Consider the following 18590-nt stretch of genomic DNA (forward strand, 5'->3'; position numbering starts at 1 on the left):
GCCAGTCCAGGGAGGCAGTGTTCCTAACCATCAGTCTTCTAAAATCACCTAGGTCATTTCTGCGCCACCTTACCACGGTTTATTTATTTTGAAAACGTCTACTCATTAAAAATTACATTTATTTCAAAAGAGAACGTTATAGCATCCTGAAATCATGGGTTTGATGTGGTTAGTAATATTTTTTCCTAGATTATCTTCAAGTGGTCATTAATTCATAATCATTACATTGAAAAGTATCGGTGGTTGTATGATCTAAAACAGAACTATATTCTATCAGCGATCTGAGCTTCCCTGTGCTTTGTGCTGTCCTGGAGCAGAAGTGTGTCAGAGAACAGACACTATGTGGCCATTGTGCCAGGAGGGAAGCGAAGGGCAGAGATGTGCTTCTCAGACTCAGGTGCTGGTGTCGGGGTAGGTGGCGGTGTGCCAGGGAGTATGCAAAGCCAGTGGCACGGAGTACACTTCTTGAAAATCTGTTTTACTCAGTGGAATCATTATTTGAATATTCAAGCAAACACCCATAAATTATAGAAGAGAAATCAAGATACCATGGCACTTTTCACGGAAGACCTGCTGGTGTGACTGAAGAGGAGAACAGAGGAAGAGGGAGCAGGGGTGTCCCTGGCTGAACTGTGCACCCCCAGAGAAGATCTGCAGTGTATGGTGGGGGACACGAGGCTAAGAGTCCTTGCTGAGTTATTTCCATGGGACCTACAGTTGGAGACACGTACCAGGTGGAGGGAAAAACAGGCCAGGGGCCCCAGAGAGAGAGGGGGTACTGCTGTGGGTTTGGGTCTCACCAGGTGTTATTAGAGGCCCAAGCAGTCCATTGAAGTCACTGGGAGTCTGGGACTCACCCCAGAGATTCTAATGTAATTTGTCTGGGTTGCAACTTGTGCCAGGGGAATTTTAAAAACACCCCAGGTACTGCTAATGTGCAGCACAGTTGGAGAACCACTGGCATGGAATGAGAGGAGAGCGCGGGGGCCGAAATTGTGGCATCAGCATCAGCATTCGGCAGAAGAGGTGGGTGGAATAGGGATGGAGAGATTTGTTCGGATTAAGTATGAGGTGTGTCTTCCTGGGCAGTGTGGGTGAGGGCTTGCCTAAAGCCTTTGAATTTTGCCCTTTGAAACCGGAGAAAGAGGTTTAAGTACGAGGGTGACACGTATCCACCATCTGATATTATTGTGAGGAGTAAATGAGATTATCATAGGTATCGTGACGGGTAAGCAGGCCCGTGGTAAGTCCTCTGCAATTGGAATGTCACTACTGTCATTTCTAGATTTGTCTCTGGAAGGAGCCGTTAGAGCAGGTCAAGGAATGATGGGGAATTGGCTCCAAAGGGTACAGGTTCTCCCGCTTCAGAACATCTCAGCATGTGGCTCCACGCCTAGGATCCAATCGTCCCATGAGCCTGGGGAGGCCTGGAAGCTCCTGAAGGGAAACTTCCTGCTCACAGTCACAGGGCACACATTTCCCCACAGTGAGTACTGTCAGGGTTAAAGTCATTTGGGATCAGAGCCTGTGATTATATTGCATGGTTTTTGTTTAAAAACCTAGAAGAAGCATAATGAGCTGACTGAGCTGTTGTTGCACTGCTGGTGGGGGGAACCCTGTCTCCTGGAGAGCCGCAGAGGGACTGGCGGATGGCTCTGGAGGACGAACTGTGCACCAAACCCAGAGAGGGCTGGGGTACCTCCAAGGTGCCTTTGGAGAACTCATTTCTGGCAACAGCTCCTCCTTATCTCTCTTCTGATCTCAGTGGGTTCTCAGCCTCCTAGGAAGGACTGGGTGACGGAGCAGATAACAGCTACCGCTGTTGGGACCCTGGGGTGTTGACCCGTGCAGCTTTCCCCTTGTGATTTGCTTCTTAAGAAATTCTGTAGGCTGCTCTTCCAAAGACAGGGAAGGGGGTTTGCATTTGTATCTGACTGGTTCCTTGAGATGTTGACACAAATCCTGCCCTGGGCCGGTACCCAGCAGAGCATCAGCCTCATGACTCTGACTGTGGGCAGCGCGGAGACCAGGCAGGCCCTGGGGATGGGCACCTTGGCATCTGCAGCCTCGTCCAGCCCCAGCCACACCCAGAGGTGTCTGGCCTGCTGGCCAGGCCTTGGAAGCCACAGATGACTTTGCTTGCTGCCCCCTCCCAGCCCTCTGACCGAAGCTGCCCTGAGCTCAGTGTGCAAGGTTAGCAAACCACCATATTGTCAGCTCTGTGTAGAGCAACAAGATGGTTCTCTCTCTGGAAATAAATTCTGTTTCTCTCTATATAGCCAGCATGCTTGGAATCAGTTCCCCAGCGGGAAGCTCTGCTCCAGTGCTTAGAAAATTGGAGTGGCACTGAGCTTTTGGCCCCCGTATCTTGTGGGTTCTGTCTTTGGCTTGCTTTCCTGTCCCCTGTCTCTTCTGGCTGGCATCACATCATACTGTGATGAAAGGAGAATCCCAGCAGGGCTTGGGATTTTGCACTTGAGGTGCAGAGTTCAAGCGTGAAGATGGTTATCAGCCGACAAGAACCTATATTTGGCTTGTTTTCACAAATCTTAGTTTTGAATATTGGGGTCTCATATTCTCCACCTCCCCTCTGATCTGGAGAACTGAGCCCCTTAAAAAGAAGGTTGAAATGTTTTTTGGTGGTTATCTTAAATGAGAGACTTGTGAAATGTTACGGAGGAAAAGGATGACTCATGCTTCTTACTGTGACAACTCAGTCAGATCACTGAGCTCCTCAAATGTGTTGGCATGGAGTTAAGCAATGGTGGGCAGAGACCTTGGAGGTCCTGCCGTAGGGTTTTTGAAAGTAACTTAATGAGATGTAATTCACATACCCCACAGTTCACTCATTTATAAGGTACAGTTCATGACTTTAAGTATGTTCACAGAATTTTTCACCCGTCTCCACAAGTAATTTTAGAATATGTTTGGTCATCATCCTCAAAAGAAATCCTGCACTCCTTCGCCAGCATCCCCATCTCCCCAGCTCTAGTCAGCCACTCAAGATTTTAACTCAAAGTGTGGTGCTCGCCTGTCTGCTTTGTCCTTAGATCGTTTTAAACTATAGATCTGTTTCCTTGAAGGAAATGGCAACCCACTCCACTATTCTTGCCTAGAGAATCCTGTGGACAGAGGAGCTTGGTGGGCTGCTGTCTGTGGGGTCATGCAGAGTCGGACATGACTGAAGCGACTTAGGAGCAGCAGCTGTTTCCTTTGGTGCATCCAGATAATTTGCACTTTTCCAGAATGCTGCAGTTTCAGCACCAAGGTGTTTGGATCTGGAACTCAGTTTTTCTGTATTCTGTTCACCCCCTGACAAATGTGCTAGTGTGGCAGGGACTAATTCACACTCATCCCTGAGTGCATGTACGTCTCTCGTTAGGACTTCTTTTATCCCGTCTTTCTCTGTTTTGATCTTGCTTTGGAGAGGGTAATCTGGTGTAAGTGGGGAGGAATACCCAATATCCAGTAGGTAGATGCCTTGTTTTGAGCAGAAGAGAAGAACATTTATTTCTAGAGTGGGAAAAATTTCAGTGATACACTGATTTGGATAGTCACATTTGGAGGGTTTTAGCTTTATTTTAGGAATGTTGGTAAAGAAGTAAGTTTCTTGTGCTGAAATGATGGTGTCTAAGGTCTTAACATGAAAGTCTTTCTTCCCTACAAAAGACCTTGCATTGTTCTAGGAAATGCCAGCCCAGATGTAGGTAACACATTTTCTACGTCTATTTGTTTTCTCTTTCTCTCATTTGCTTCTGTCTCTTCTTTTCTTTTGTTTTTGTTTCCCTCTCTCATTCTTTCCCTGTGCCCTTCCCACATCTTGCCTTGCCAGAGGGCAAAAAAAAGTGACTGATCTCTGACCTCTTGATTTTGAAAAGCAAAACCGTTTATAAATGAGAATGACCTGAAATCAATTTCCAGAGTTGCTAGGGTAATACTTAAAAAGACTTCTAGATTTGAGGTGACTATGGTGACTGCCAGGAAGAAATGTGGGCTCTGAGTTGCCACTGTGTTGTAGATAGCACGGTGTGGGGTCCCGTTTCCTGTTAAACTTCCTGTGTTAGGTTCCAGAGGTGAAAACTGCTCAGAACCAGTGAGGGTGTAAAATGTTTGGCCCCTGGTTAGCTGTTCTGATGAGGAGCATATTTTTTTTCTTCTCCTAATGGGACTTGATGCAAGCCTCATTTTTTTTGTCATTGAGATGGGGGTGCTGTTAAGATTATCTTCAACAAAAGTAGGTCAGTGATTTGTATTTCATGAAGATAAATTTGGGGACGCTGAATGAGAGCATGTTATTTGGGTTAGTTGAACAGATCCAGATATAATTATGTATATTTATAATGCTGATTAGAGACCTAGAAACCTATTTAGGATAGGTCAGGAAACGGGGTATGACATCTCAGTCTTTACTAGTATAATCTCTGGAAATAATATATTTTGGGCATAATTAAATGGCACCTGGATCAGATGGGTTATATCTCCCTCCCTCCAGCTGAACAACCCACAAAGTTGTTAAATGGCGTGATACTATGAAAATACAGTACGCCTCTTCAGCCTTCTTCTGAAGTGTATCTCTTTCGCCTTTTTCATCACATAAACTAATTCTTAAAAAAAAAATTAAACAATCCAAAAACAAACTTGTATTTTTTCCGATTATACCAGTAACATGCCAATTAGATATAACTTAGAAATTACAGATGAATAAAAGGAAAATGCAAATCACGCCAATAGTACTGATTAGAGATACTCATTTTGGTTTTATTGTCTTTTCTACTCAGGTTATGATCATCTTTCCTTATGATTATACACTCTCTGAGATTGTTTTTAGTGGTTATGTAGTATTTCAGGTATGCTCTGTCAAGACTTACTAATGGCCTACTTTTTCATGTTCGTTAACCAATCTATAATGAATGTTCTTACAGCTATGCCATCATTAGCTCCTTAAGAGTATTTACATAGGTTGCCCCGTTTCTTTTCCTGTCTTTAAGATTCAGTTCTCATCTCTCTGCTTGTTCCCTTCTTTTCCTACAGGTTGAGCAGAACCTTGGAGACAGAAAGTGGATGTCTTTTTTGAGTGGCACAGAATGAAGAGTCTCATATATTGAATGCATATGATTTCATTCATTTGAACATAATAACTAGTAACATGTTTACCACTACTTAACTGTTTATTAATATGTCAGAACCTTTTATTATGTATTTTATAAACTATTTCATTGCACCTTCACAGTAGTATTATGAGGTATGTAGTAATATCCCAATTTATAGACTAGAAAACGGAGACATAGAAAGCAAAAATAACTTATCCAAATAAAAAGTGTTAGACTCAGGGTTAGAATTTTGAGCCAATGTGGACTCTTTTGCTCTTAACCAGCGGTGGACAGTTGACTATAATCTTAGCCCAATCCCTTAAATCTTCTGTTTCTTCCTTTGAAGTGAAGTTAAGTGAAAGTTGCTCAGTCATGTCCGACTCTTTGTGACCCCATGGACTATACAGTCCATGGAATTCTCCAGGCCAGAATACTGGAGTGGGTAGCCATTCCATTCTCCAGGGGATCTTCCCAACCCAGGGATTGAACCCAGGTCTCCCATGTTGCAGGCAGATCTTTACCAGCTGAGCCCTGAGGGAAGCACTTTCTTCCTTTATAAAGTGAGAATAACAGTGCTTGCTTGAGAACATTGTGAGGATTAAATGAGCTAGTTGTGAACAGCATCTGGCCCCACATCACTGCAGCTGTTGCTACTGTAATGACTATTTCACCCTTTGTAAGGTAGGAATAATATAGGTACTGTAAAAGTAGTCTTTGTGCAGTGTCTACATTTGAATCTCTGACTTTCTCACTGGAGATGAATCCATGTATTGGGGATTATCTCTAAAAGTTAAACTGGGCCTCATACTCTAGTCAGTAATGTTTTGATGGCTTGGTTTTATACACGTCTGCTCACAAGATTCTGATGCTGACTTGTCAAAAACCACTCTAAAAGTAACACATCCCATGAGCAGTGGTCCCATCCCACCCCCAGCCTCACTACACAGAGGTGAACTTTTCTTGTGCAGGCAACTGAATTCTAACAGGGAATTCTTCCTTGAGTCTAACCTCAAGTATCTGTTGCAGGACTGGACAAAAGTGGTGTTTTAGATAAATGTTGGTGTTAAGTGCAGGTTGGTGATCTCTGTCCTTTGGTCATGAATCATCTCCATTTCCAACTCCAGTCATTTCGCTGCGCGTGCCCTCCTGTCTCTCCCCCCCCTCCCCTCAGTCACTCCTGCCTCTCAGCAGCCATGAACACTTGGGCAGTTCTAAGGAAAACAGTGCCGGTTCTCACACGGCATCCTGAGAGCATATCTAGGCTGACTTACCTAGGGATCCAGAACAAGGCACTTTCCAGCCATAGGACCTTTCCATTGCTTAGAATGCCTTTGCTACAGCTCTTCATAGGGTTGGCTTCATCTCATCTTTCGGGACTCAGCCGAAGGTTCCCTCAAAGAGTTCTCTCCTGACCATCTAACCCCCTCCTTTATGTCATTACCCTGGTTTATAGGTCATGTGCCTATTCCACCCTTTAAACTCCCCAGTGCATTTTTGTTTTTTTAGTTAATTTATTTTTTAATTGAAGGATAATTGCTTTACAGAATTTTGTTGTTTTCTGTCAAACCTCAGCATGAATCAGCCATAGGTATACATATATCCCCTCCCTTTTGAACCTCCCTCCTATCCCCCTCCCCATTCCACCCCTCTAGGTTGATACAGAGCCTCTGTTTGAGTTTCCTGAGCCATACAGCAAATTCCCATTGGCTATCTATTTTTCATATGGTAATGTAAGTTTCCATGTTACTCTCAACATACATCTCACCCTCTCCTCCCCTCTACCCATTCCATAAGTCTCTTCTCTATGTCTGTTTCTCCATTGCTGCCCTATAAGGAAATTCTTTGGTACCATCTTTCTAGATTCCGTATATATGCGTTAGTATACGATATTTTTCTTTCTTTCTGACTTTACTTCACACTGTATAATAGGCTATAGGTTCATCCACCTCATTAGAACTGACTCAGATGCATTCCTTTTTATGGCCGAGTAATATTCCATTGTGTATATATATCACAACTTCTTTATCCATTCATCTGTCAATGCTCTAGCTATTCTAAATAGTGCTGCAGTGAACAATGGGATACACATGTCTTTTTCAGTTTTGGTTTCCTCAGGGTATGTGCCTAGGAGTGGAATTGCTGATGCACATGTGGTTTTATTTCTAGTTTTTTAAGGAATCTCCATACCTTCTTCCATAGTGGTTGTATCAATTTGCATTCCCACCAGCAGTGCAAGAGGGTTCCCTTTTTCTCCACACCCTCTCCAGCATTTATTGTTTGTAGACTTTTTGATGATGGCCATTCTGACTGGTGTGAGGTGATATCTCATTGTAGTTTTGATTTGCATTGCTCTAACAATGAGCAATGTTGAGCATCTTTTCCTGTGTTTGTTAGCCATCTGTATGTCTTCTTTGGAGAAATGTCTGTTTAGATCTTTTTCCCACTTTTTGATTGGGTTGTTTGTTTTTCTGGTATTGAGTTGTGTGAGCTGCTTGTATATTTTGGAAATTAATCCTATGTCAGTTGTTTCATTTGCTATTATTTTCTCCCATTCCAAGGATTGTCTTTTCACCTTGCTTATAGTTTCCTTTGCTATGCAAAAGCTTTTAAGTTTAATCAGGTCCCACTTGCTTATTTTTGTTTTTATTTCCATTACTCTAGGAGGTGGGTCATAGAGGATCTTATGTCATCCAGTGTTCTGCCTATGTTTTTGTCTGAGTTTTATAGTTTCTGGTCTTACATTTAGGTCTTTAATCCATTTTCAGTTTATCTTTGTGTATGGTGTTAGGAAGTGTTCTAATTTCATTCTTTTACAGGTAGCTGTCCAGTTTTCCCAGCACCATTTATTGAAGAGGCTGTCTTTGCCCCATTGTATATTCTTGCCTCTTTGTCAAAAATAAGGTACCCATAGGAGCATGGGTTTATTTCTGGACTTTCTTTCTTGTTCCATTGGTCTGTATTTCTGTTTTTGTGCCACTACCATACTATCTTGATGACTGTAGCTTTGTAGTATAATCTGAAGTCAGGTAGGTTGATTCCTCTAGCTCCATTCTTCTTTCTCAAAACTGCTTTGGCTATTTGGGGGTCTTTTGTGTTTCCATATGAATTGTGAAATTTTTTGTTCTAGTTCTGTGAAAAATGCCATTGGTAATTTGATAGAAATCACATTGAATCTGTAGATTGCATTTGGTAGTATAGTTATTTTCACAGTATTGATTCTTCCTACCCAGGAACATGGAATATCTCTCCATCTATTTATGTCATCTTTGATTTCTTTCATCCGTGTCTTATAATTTTCTGTGTACAGTTCTTTTGTCTCTTAGGTAAGTTTATTCCTATATATTTAATTCTTTTTGTTGCAATGGTGAATGGGATTGACTCGTTAATTTCTGTTTCTGATTTTTCATTGTTAGTATATAGAAATGCAAGCGATTTCTGTGTATTGATTTTGTATCCTGCAACTTTGCTGAATTCACTGATTCAGTTCTGTTCAGTTGCTCTGTCTTGTCTGACTCTTTGTGACCCCATGGACTGCAGCACGCCAGGCCTCCCTGTCCATCACCAATTCCCAGAGCTTACTGAAACTCATGTCCATCGAGTTAGTGATGCCATCCAGCCATCTCATCCTCTATCATCTCCTTCTCCTCCTGCCTTCAATCTTTCCCACCATCAGGGTTTTTCCAGTGAGTCAGTTCTTCCCATCAGGTGGCCAAGGATTGTAGTTTCAGCTTCAGCATCAGTCCTTCCAGTGAATATTCAGGACTGATTTCCTTTAGGATGGACTGGTTGGATCTCCTTGTAGTCCAAGGGACTCTCAAGAGTCTTCTCCAACACCACAGTTAAAAAGCATCAATTCTTCTGGGCTCAGCTTTCACTGGTTACCTGTAGTAATTTTCTGATACTATCTTTAGGGTTTTCTATGTATAGTATCGTGTCATCTGCAAATAGAGCTTTACTTCTTCTTTTCTGATCTGGATTCCTTTTATTTCATTTTCTTCTCTGATTGCTGTAGCTGGGACTTCTAAAACTATGTTGAATAATAGTGGTGAAAGTGGACACCCTTGTCTTGTTCCTGATCTTAGGGGGAATGCTTTCAGTTTTTCACCATTGAGAATAATGTTTGCTGTAGGCTTATCATATGTGGACTTTACTCTGTTGACTAAAGGTTCATTCTATGCCCATTTTTTGAAGAGTTTTCATCATAAATGGGTGCTGAATTTTGTCAAAGGCTTTTTCTACATCTATTGAGATTATCATATGGTTTTTATCTTTGAATTTGTTAATGTGGTGTATCACATTGATTGACTTGCGTCCTTGGAATAAACCCAACTTGTTCATGGTGTATGAGCTTTTTGATGTGTTGCTGAATTCTGTTTGCCAAAATTTTGTTGAGGATTTTTGCATCTATGGCAATCAGTGATATTCGCCTGTAGTTTTCTTTTTTTGTATTGTCTTTGTCTGGTTTTGGTGTAAGGGTGATGGTGGCCTCGTAGAGTGAGTTTGGAAGTGTTCCTCTGTAATTTTTGGAAAGAGTTTTAGAAGGATAGGCATTAGCTCCCCAGGGCATGTTGAATGACTTATGTCAAGTGTCCCTTCAGAGAGCCCACCTCAACCACTTGACTCTGTGTTCTAAAAGTCACTCTTAAGTGCTTATGGCCTCAGGTATCCCTTGGTTCTCTTTATATTTTATTTTATTTAAAGATTCTTTCTTGGACAAATTCAACGTTGCTGCTCTGATGGGGTGGCAGTCTAGTCTACCTTTGGGGTAGCACAGGAAATGATGATGGGTTAGAAAAGGCAAGAGTCAGATCAAAGAGCCTTCACCAGCTACCTCCTTGCTGCCCATCCCTTTGCTGTGTTTGCCCTCTTTCTCTTAGATCTTTCTCTACCTCTTTATTTTTATGCTTGCCATATCTTATCTTTATTTCATGTTTATCATGCAGAGGAAAGGGAAGAGAAGTCTGATGTTCTAAAATCCATGTAAGTAGCACCAAGCTGGAAGCTCAGATACCCTTGGCTGGGCCAGTTGATGTGAGTTGACTCCTTTCATAATCTTCACACCTAGAAGAAAGTGACTTACAACTGAATCTTAAATCGATAAGTATGTTTGCTTACCTTTTTTGTTTTTCTTTAAAAAGAGAGATTTGAATATTAGGGTGTTCTCCTCCATACCTCTCATTTAAAGGTGTTAAGTTTTGGATTTCCCTGGTGGCTCAGTGGTAAAGAATATCCTTCCAGTGCAGGAGATACCAGTTTGATCCCTGGTCCAGGAAGATCCCACAAGCTGCCGAGCAACTAAAGTCTGTGTGCCACAACTACTGAGCCAGTACGCTAGAGCCTCGGAGCTGCAACTACTGAGCCTGTGTGCTTAGAGTCTGTGCTCTGCAGCAGGAGAAACCACTGCAATGAGAAGACTGTGCCCCACAATGAAAAGGAGCCCCTGCTTGCTGTAACGAGACAAAGCCTGCACACAGTAACCAAGAGCCAGAGTAGACATCAGTAAATAAATCTTAAATAAAACTGTCAAGTTTTAATGTTCATTTTAAAGTAACACAAATGGAAAGGGATCCTTGGTAAGCCTCATAATCAATCATAAAAGGCTTATTTTTCATTTTCCTCTAAAAAGATTTTAAAAATATTTGTTTGTATTGCAGGCTGTATGTTGCTTACAGTGTTTCCAGCTGGAACCACTGTCCTTCCAAAGGATACACACCACTCCGCCAAGGCATAATGTCTGTACAAAATTTTTTCCTGAAACCTAGTAGTAATTTTTTTTTAAACAAGATTTACTGTCAGTTCATTTGGGCAGTTTCATGTGGACAAATGGGTGTTAACAGTGATCAGCCAACTAAAGACAGTGCTTCCCATACAGCCCCTTACTTTTTAGGACTTCTGTCTTGCTAAATAGAATTTAAGCACAAGCATGAGTTTCTTGTCCCTGTCCCTCCTGGGCTCTGTCTTTGTTTTGTGTGGAAAGCCATTGTCCTTGGTTAGATATTTAATTTAGGAGCAGGAAGAGAGAGAGAAGGAGCAGCGTCACGTCTTTGTGGACACAGACGCCCTGCTTGGAGACATCTAAGCACTGGAGACTCACTGACCCACATTCTTTCCTTACCCCCCTGCAGCGTACTGACCGTGCAGGGATTGGCTGCCACAGTTACTTCTAAAATGTGTTGCCAAATGCAGAAATCTCCGTCCCCACTGACTTCTCAGTTGTTGGGAAGGAACTCATGACCTAGAGTCGCATAGCACAGTGGCCGAGCTTTCAGCACTCAGGTCTTTGGAGGTGTCCTCAGAGTATACAGGGTCAAGGAAGATTCCAGAAAATCCTGAACCTGAAACGCAAACTGGCCCATTTTTTCCTGAGTGTGCACCATGCCCTCTGCTCCCTGCTGGTTTCTTCTGTTCTTCATAAATAGTATTAGAGTTCTTTCCATGTCAGAAGCTGTTCTCTGTTCTTCTGACAAGCTGTTTTTGAAAGCATTTTAAATCTATTTTGAGGAGACATCCACAGCTTACATTCATTGAAGGCGAAGGTTCGAGGGCAGTGTGGGAGAACCCCTAAAGACAGCAGGTGCTCTGTGGGCTGGATTTGGCCAGTTTTGTAGAACAGCACGAACCCACCCCTGCCCTGGAGTCACGGGGCATAAACAGGACATGCTGTGTGACCTGGAGGTCTGACATTCGTTTCTTCTGCTTGTCCACGGGAATGACCAGGCTGAGGCTGGTTGCCAAGCAACCCTGGACATAATAGAAGCAAGAGAATAGAAGCAAGAGAACTCGCCCACTGACTGTTAAATTCCCTTTGGCTTTTTTCTCTGTTTTCCCTTGGAGGCTTGAGGGATACTGGTTTTGGGTGGGAGGAGATCAAGTATACTAATTTGAAAGACTGATTGTGAGAGTCTTACTGTTTTAATCCCACTGGTCTCAGCTCTAGTCAGATAACTGAGCCTTAAATGAGAACGATCATTCTCAGGGATCCCCACATTCCCAGAGCAGTTGGGAAAAGAGAGGTGAGCTTCCCCTCGTGTCTGCATGGACGTGGTCTGTTGGTCTGGACCTTTGCTGACTGTGAAGGCAGCTTTTGTTATCACTAGCCCCCCAGTCTGTTTTCAGAAAGTACATGGTGGACATGACGATTCCACTCTTGACTGTGCCAGACAGGCCACTTTCTGTTGCGAAGGAGTGAAGACACAGTCCAAGCCGCCTACAACAGAGAGTTGATTGTGATGGGGAACTGGAAAGGCCAGAGATGTTCTGAGTTCACACCGTACCGGCTCCCGTGGCTCACACAGTGTCTGCGGGCCCAGTTTTTGCATCTCTCCGTGCCGCTTTCCTGTAGGTTGGTGCCATTTTCAGACAGCCTCTTTCCTTATGTTGGCAAGAGAACCTGTGGCCAGGAGTTTGAACCAAAGCCCTGAGTGTGGTTCTCTTTGCCTTTTATTGAATCATGTGCACATCCTTGAGATAATCCTTGAAGCTTGCCTGACCTGAGCCCACAGTGGAGTCAACAGCATATGAAATACATGTTATGAGTGTCAGGGAGGAATGGTCTCCCAGAGGAATGTTAAGGTGCTATAAATACAGAAGAAGGGGGGATAGCTGCCTAGCAGCCAAGGCAACCAAATTCCTCCACCCTGGCCTGTTTAGATTGAACAGGTCATCCAGGGAAGAGAAAGGGTTATGCCTTTCAGATACCTCATGGTTCTTGGCCACATTTGGGTGAGTTAATTTGGGATAAGAGACTTATTTTTAAGTGAGGTAACCTGAAGATTCAGATTTGAGGGAAATGAGACAGTTTAGAAGCCCTGGGGACCACTAGGATTGGGCTGATGGTGAGCAACCTGAGAATAGTGTTTAGGAGCCTAGTAAGCTGGGGGTGGGGTGTCTGGTGGGTAGGACGGTGAGAGGGGACTGTCCCTGTTGGGATAAATTTTAAAAAATACAAAGTGCTGTATGAGAATTTTAATGCAGCAGATCCATGACCCCAAGCCACGGATTATCTTGCAGCCCAGCCAATATGAGAACTAGTTCTCCATCTTCCAGAGCCTGTTTCCCCTAATGACACAATTTGGAATACATAATGCATCCTGTGGTGTTTGAACCTGCTGGTGGCCAGTGTAGTAGGTTAGACTACAGGGTCAGCAAACTTTTTCTGTAAAGAGCCAGATAATAAATGTTTTAGGTTTCATGGGCCATGTAGCGTCTCTGTCACATATTCTTTCTTAGGCTTTTTTTTTTTTTTTAAAGCAGCCATTTAGTAATGTAAAAACCCATTGTAGCCCAAGGACCACAGTTTGCTGAGTCCCAGTATGGGTTGTGGAATCAGGTGGTCCTGGGTTCCTGTTCTGTCTGTGTGGGCATTTAATGTCTCAGAGACTCAGTTGTCCCAGTTTTCTCATATGTAAAAATGAGTCTGGTAAAAGTACCCACCTCACTGGGTTATTGTGGGGATGGCTCAGAAAGTATTCGCCTCTTGGAATCGTGATGTTGACCCATTAGAGCACTGCACAGTGTATATACTCCGAGGGGAAGATGGGGTTGAGGTCTAAGAGTTTTTGTAATTTCCATTCTTCTTCCTCTTTTTTTATGCTCACTTTTTCTCTGCTCTGCACAGCTCTACCAGCTTTTGGGAACTTGGTGCCAATCTCAGTTTCATTTCTGGTCTGTTCAGGAACTGACCCACATTTTAATCCATGTTTGGCAGTAACTGAAATAAATTGGCTTGGTTCATTGTCAGAATGCAGAATGTGTACTTGTTTTCCTTCCAGCCTGAAATTCCCTCCTTATCCACTTTTTCACTACATTCCACTTCATCAGCCCATCAGGACCTCTTCTTAAAGCTGGGAGGAGAATTGTTTTTTCCTGTTTTATCAGAGAGAACGTTAGAATTGTGGATTTTGTTTGTTGAACTTGGTGTATGGATGTCAGCCTGTTACTTGCACTTACTTGTACAGGCAAACTGTGATGGAATGGATAGAAATCACATGACTTTCCAAATCCTTAGTATCCTGCAAGCGCTCACCTTCAAGTCTTTGCTCAGTTGACATTCCTCAGTGAGATCTAAGCTGGCCACCCACTCTCATCCTACTTCTTTGTTCTACTTTTTTCTATAGTGCATTTCTCATTCTAACATACTGTATAATTTATTTATTATGGTTTCTACAATGCCAAGTGTGTTTGTCTTGGTTCACTTCTGTACTCCCAATGCTTTAAATGGCATCCGGTACATAAATATTTGTTGAATGAATGAATGCCTTGATTCCTATATTGGAATGTTTATATCCTGTTCTCTCTTGCCTAGAAATCCATGAGATGGGTTTGAATATTGACCCTACCACAAATTGCCTGTGTCTTTGAGCAAATCGTTTAATCCCTCAGGACTATAGTTTTCTTATCTTTAAAATAAGGGGTTAGAGTAAATGATTGCTAAAGTTCCTACTAAGTCTTTAGTTCTGTGATTATAATCTCTGGTTAAAAGAGATGGTGTACTACTATTAAAATTGCCACAGATATTTCCTAAAAACAGCTTGAATTTCATTGGTGGGCAAAGTGGATTTAAAGAGACTCAGAAAACATTTTTAGAGGTACCTTCTGCCTTCCCTAAAACAGTTCTCAAGTATTATAGTCTGGTTGCACTCAAGAGCCTTTGCACTAGCCCTTTTAGGAGAAAGCGCGTATGTCTTGATAGTGTTTTCTGAGCCTCCATACTCCGGCCCCTGCCTGCTCCTCCAGCTTCACATCATTGTCCTGTCTATACTCTGTGTTTTGGTCCTCCTGAATTTATTTTGGTTCCTCCAGTGGAAGATGGGTTCAGCCCACCGAGTGTTTCTCTTCTTCTATATGATATCCCTGGTGCCTTCCTCATCCCCCTTTGGCTGGTGCCTAAACATACTTTGAGTCTCAACACACAGTGGGTATGGATTTAGGAGGGATTGGCAGTGGGGTTCCAGTTCTACCAGGAACCTTACTAGCTAAAGTGGAGACCAAAAAGGCCCGAGTTTGCTCAGGAACCGTTACTAGCCTGGGTTGGCTGGAGCATCTATGCAATAAGTATGCCAAGGTTTGGAGGATTAGACTGTAGAAGGGTTGGGTGCCACAGTGAAGAGACTGTCTGCATTTAGTGGGTACTGGGAAGCCAGTGTAAGTTTTTTGAGTAGCACAGTGACATAATCAAAGCTTTATGAACTGAATAGCACAGATGAACCTCTAAGAGCATTGAAAACACAATTTCCCTAATCCCTAAAGCATACTTGGAGGGATAAATGCTAGGGTTCCTGTTTTGCAATTGGGAAAAAAGCTGGGACATGTAATGATTAAAGGACTTATTTTAGGCGTCACAGAAAAGCAGTGATTGAGCCATCAAGCGTCTTTATAATTAGATAGCATTGTGATCTGCAAGATTGATGAGTGTTGTAAGTGACTTCGTTCATTTTTCAAAGTGGAGAGCACAGTGAATGGTTATGTGAGTATTAAGATTATCTCTCAAAGGTGACTGACTCATAGATGCTTCTGGAAGCTTTGGCAGAAGCTTGGATTCTGTCTAGGTGTGTTAACCAGATCCTTAGAGGGTGGGTAAAGGATGCTTCTTTGTATCATAGCTATTGTCACCCTATGTGGTTGTTATATGTGCAGATTTAGCAAAGTCAAGGAGCAGAAATGCCAATTTCCTCTCCTGGCTGGTTTGGGAAGAGTTTTTTTCCCAGCAGGTGTTGTCTGTGATTCCATTTTACATAAGATTTAAGGGAGGTATTAGGTTTTTCACCTTCATTACAGACTGTTTAAAGCTGTGTTTAAAAGACTTCAGTGGTATAAATTAATGAGCTTCAAAGACCAGTTCCCACTCTGTATTGGAGCAGTGCTTTTCAACCTTTAATGGGCATCTAAGTTGCCTGGGGCCTTGTTGAAATCAGGTTCTGAAATGGGGCTTGGAGCCATGTCTTTCTCAAGAGCTCCCAGTTGATTATTGATGCTGTCGAGTTACAAGGAAAAGGCCTGGATCTCCTTTCAGCTGAACTTCCTTCCTTTCCCGTGTGCCCTAGTCTTTCTACTTCTTGGTGTCTCAGATACTTGTCTTCCTTCAGTGGCTGCTTGTATTTGGCACCGAAACTCATTGTTTAGCTTGTAGCCAGAATGATCTTTGCAAAGTGAAAATCTGAGCATGTCAACATACTGTTGAAGTCCCTTTAGTGGTGCCCAGTGCACCTCCGTATCCTAGTCTGGCCCATTTGCCAGTCTGGTTTCGTCTTGCATCATCTTTGTATTTTCCAGCTTCGAGGCCTCTCCTCTGCTCTCTTTGATGCTCACATGGCTCCCATCACAGGGCTTCGGCACACATGGTTCCCTCTGATGCTGCACTCCTCTGCTTCCCTTCCCCTAACTACTACTTCACATCTCAGCTCAAGTGCTACTTCCTCTGAAAACTGCCCCAGGCTTCCCTGTTCAGTGACCTTCTGCCTTGGCCTCTTCTGCCATTGCCAGTCCCCTCTGGTCTCTAGCTGGGATCCAGAAGCAAGGAAGTGGGGGATTTGGCTGGGGGCTTGCTGGATATTATGTTCCACTAATCCACTCAGTTCAAGTGTTTCGCATCATTTTAGGAAGTTATAGATTGCCCAAGAGCTGCCTTTCAAAAGCTCTCTGCCTGGAAGGGTGGTGATGGTGAAAGTGGTCTTTGTTGTGTGAAGGAGGAAGAGGAAGGGCAGTTTCCACTTCAAACCAAATCATGTCATCTAAAGTCTGCTTTCAGCGCTTTTATTGGTGTCCACGCACTTGGTGAAATGGTCCTGTGTGTCTCTCTTTCTTCCCCACTGCTTCTCCTTTTTCCTGTTGTTCTTAAAATTACAAAAACTGTATTCCAGAAAGCAGTTGCCTAGCTCAGGCATATAGGACGTGTGGCTGAGCTGAGAGAAGAATCCAGGTGGGATTGCTGCTGGGCTTCGTCATCTGCCGGGCTGGGCTGCTGTGCATGTGGAAGTTCTCTTTAAAGCCCAGCAGACCTTTGACAGCTTCCTGGGCCTGCACATAGCACTGTTGAGGTGAGGCTCTTCCGTCCCAATCTGGAACACCTTGAAGGGATGCCCCGAATGTGTGCTGTGGCAAACCTAACAAACCTCAGTAGTGTGGTCACCTTTTCTGCCGTATTGCAGCTCTTACAGCAGTGACTGTTACCACAAGTAACAACTGTGATACTGTGTGTGGTGGTATTTTTTTTTTTTTTTTTTTTTTTTTTGAGGTAAGGGCTGTCATTTGTTATCCCATTAAAAATTTTTTTATTTGTATATACTTTTTAAAAGTTTACTTTCCATTTACATTTACTGCAAAATATTGGTTATATTCCCCATGTTGTACGATAACATCCTTGAGCCTATCTTACATCTAAGAGTTCATATCCCGCCCCCCCCCACCCTGATGTCGCCCTCCTCCCTCCCCACTGACAGCCATGTTCATACAGCCATTGTTCTCCATGTCTGTGAGTCGGCTACTTTTTTGTTATGTTCACTAGTTGGCTGTATTTTTTAGATTCCACACCTAAGCAATATCATTCAGTACCTTTCTCTGGCTGACGTATTTTGCTTGGGCTACTGCCCTCCAAGTCCATCCATGTTGCTGCACATGGCAGAATTTCATTGTCTGTTACAGCTCACTAGTACTCCATTGTACATAAAGTGCCACATCTTCTTTATCCATTCATTGTTGATGGACAGCAACTATGGGTTTTTTAGAGGCATATTTTAATTTTATCCTTCTCTCCCTTTGGAGGTGTGTCCTCTGCATGTTGGATCCTTCTCATAACTCATTATGCTTTAGACTGAAAAGTACACTTAGATTCTAAGCTCCAGGAGGACAGGCTCTGGGGCTGTATCCTTTGTTGTCTGCACAGTGACTGGCGTATAATAGCCACTCCACAAATGGTCGTGAGGAGGAAATTATTAATTTGCAATATGGTGAGACCCCCCAGCCTCATCCTTCCCGTACTGACCTGATCTTTCAGCAGCCCTGCCAGCGATGCTGTGAGGCTGGGAGTATTTATACCTGTGAACTCCTGCAGAGGCTTTGTTCTGCCAGCTGTGGGGAATGACACGAGCTGTGTGGTTGTAATTGGCTTCATGGCTGCTCCCTCACCTGCTTGACCTGTTGGCCTGATACAGTGCGATGCACAGTGTTAAATGAATGATCCATTGGAACAGATGTACAGGGGGTAGCTCATTCTCCTGCTGTCCTTGAATGCAAGCTCTGAGAGGAGCCATGCTTACGTTGCCGTTGTCTGGAGTGGTTATCCAGAAAGCATTGGCTGTAGAATAAATAACTATAAAAAATGCAGACTAAGTGGATCAATGATGAATATATTTGTCCTGACTCAAATGTTGGGGTACAGAGCTGGGGAGGACCAGAGAGACACATACATTTCTTATGACTCATTGGAATCCCCTTTCCCTTCCTTTATTTTGGGCTTCTCTTCCATTAAACTACCTTTAGAAGGCCAAGCTTTTTTCTTGTCTA

At 43.1% G+C, this 18590-nt stretch overlaps 1 protein-coding gene across 4 annotated transcripts in view; it reads left to right on the forward strand.

The window, feature by feature from the left end:
* ARHGAP26 (Rho GTPase activating protein 26) overlaps nt 1-18590 on the forward strand; it is a 473317-nt gene that overhangs the window by 14211 nt on the left and 440516 nt on the right. Inside the window, exon 1 of one of the 4 annotated variants that reach the window (XM_024994427.2) lies at nt 10034-17125. The exons of the other annotated variants lie outside the window; for them this stretch is intronic. The gene's annotated coding sequence lies outside the window, so the exon portion shown is untranslated. Of the gene's footprint in view, nt 1-10033; nt 17126-18590 lie in introns of those variants that run through there. 4 annotated transcript variants of the gene reach the window in all.

This window comes from Bos taurus, chromosome 7 (genome assembly GCF_002263795.3).
Source record: "Bos taurus isolate L1 Dominette 01449 registration number 42190680 breed Hereford chromosome 7, ARS-UCD2.0, whole genome shotgun sequence".
Taxonomy (NCBI): domain Eukaryota; kingdom Metazoa; phylum Chordata; class Mammalia; order Artiodactyla; family Bovidae; genus Bos; species Bos taurus.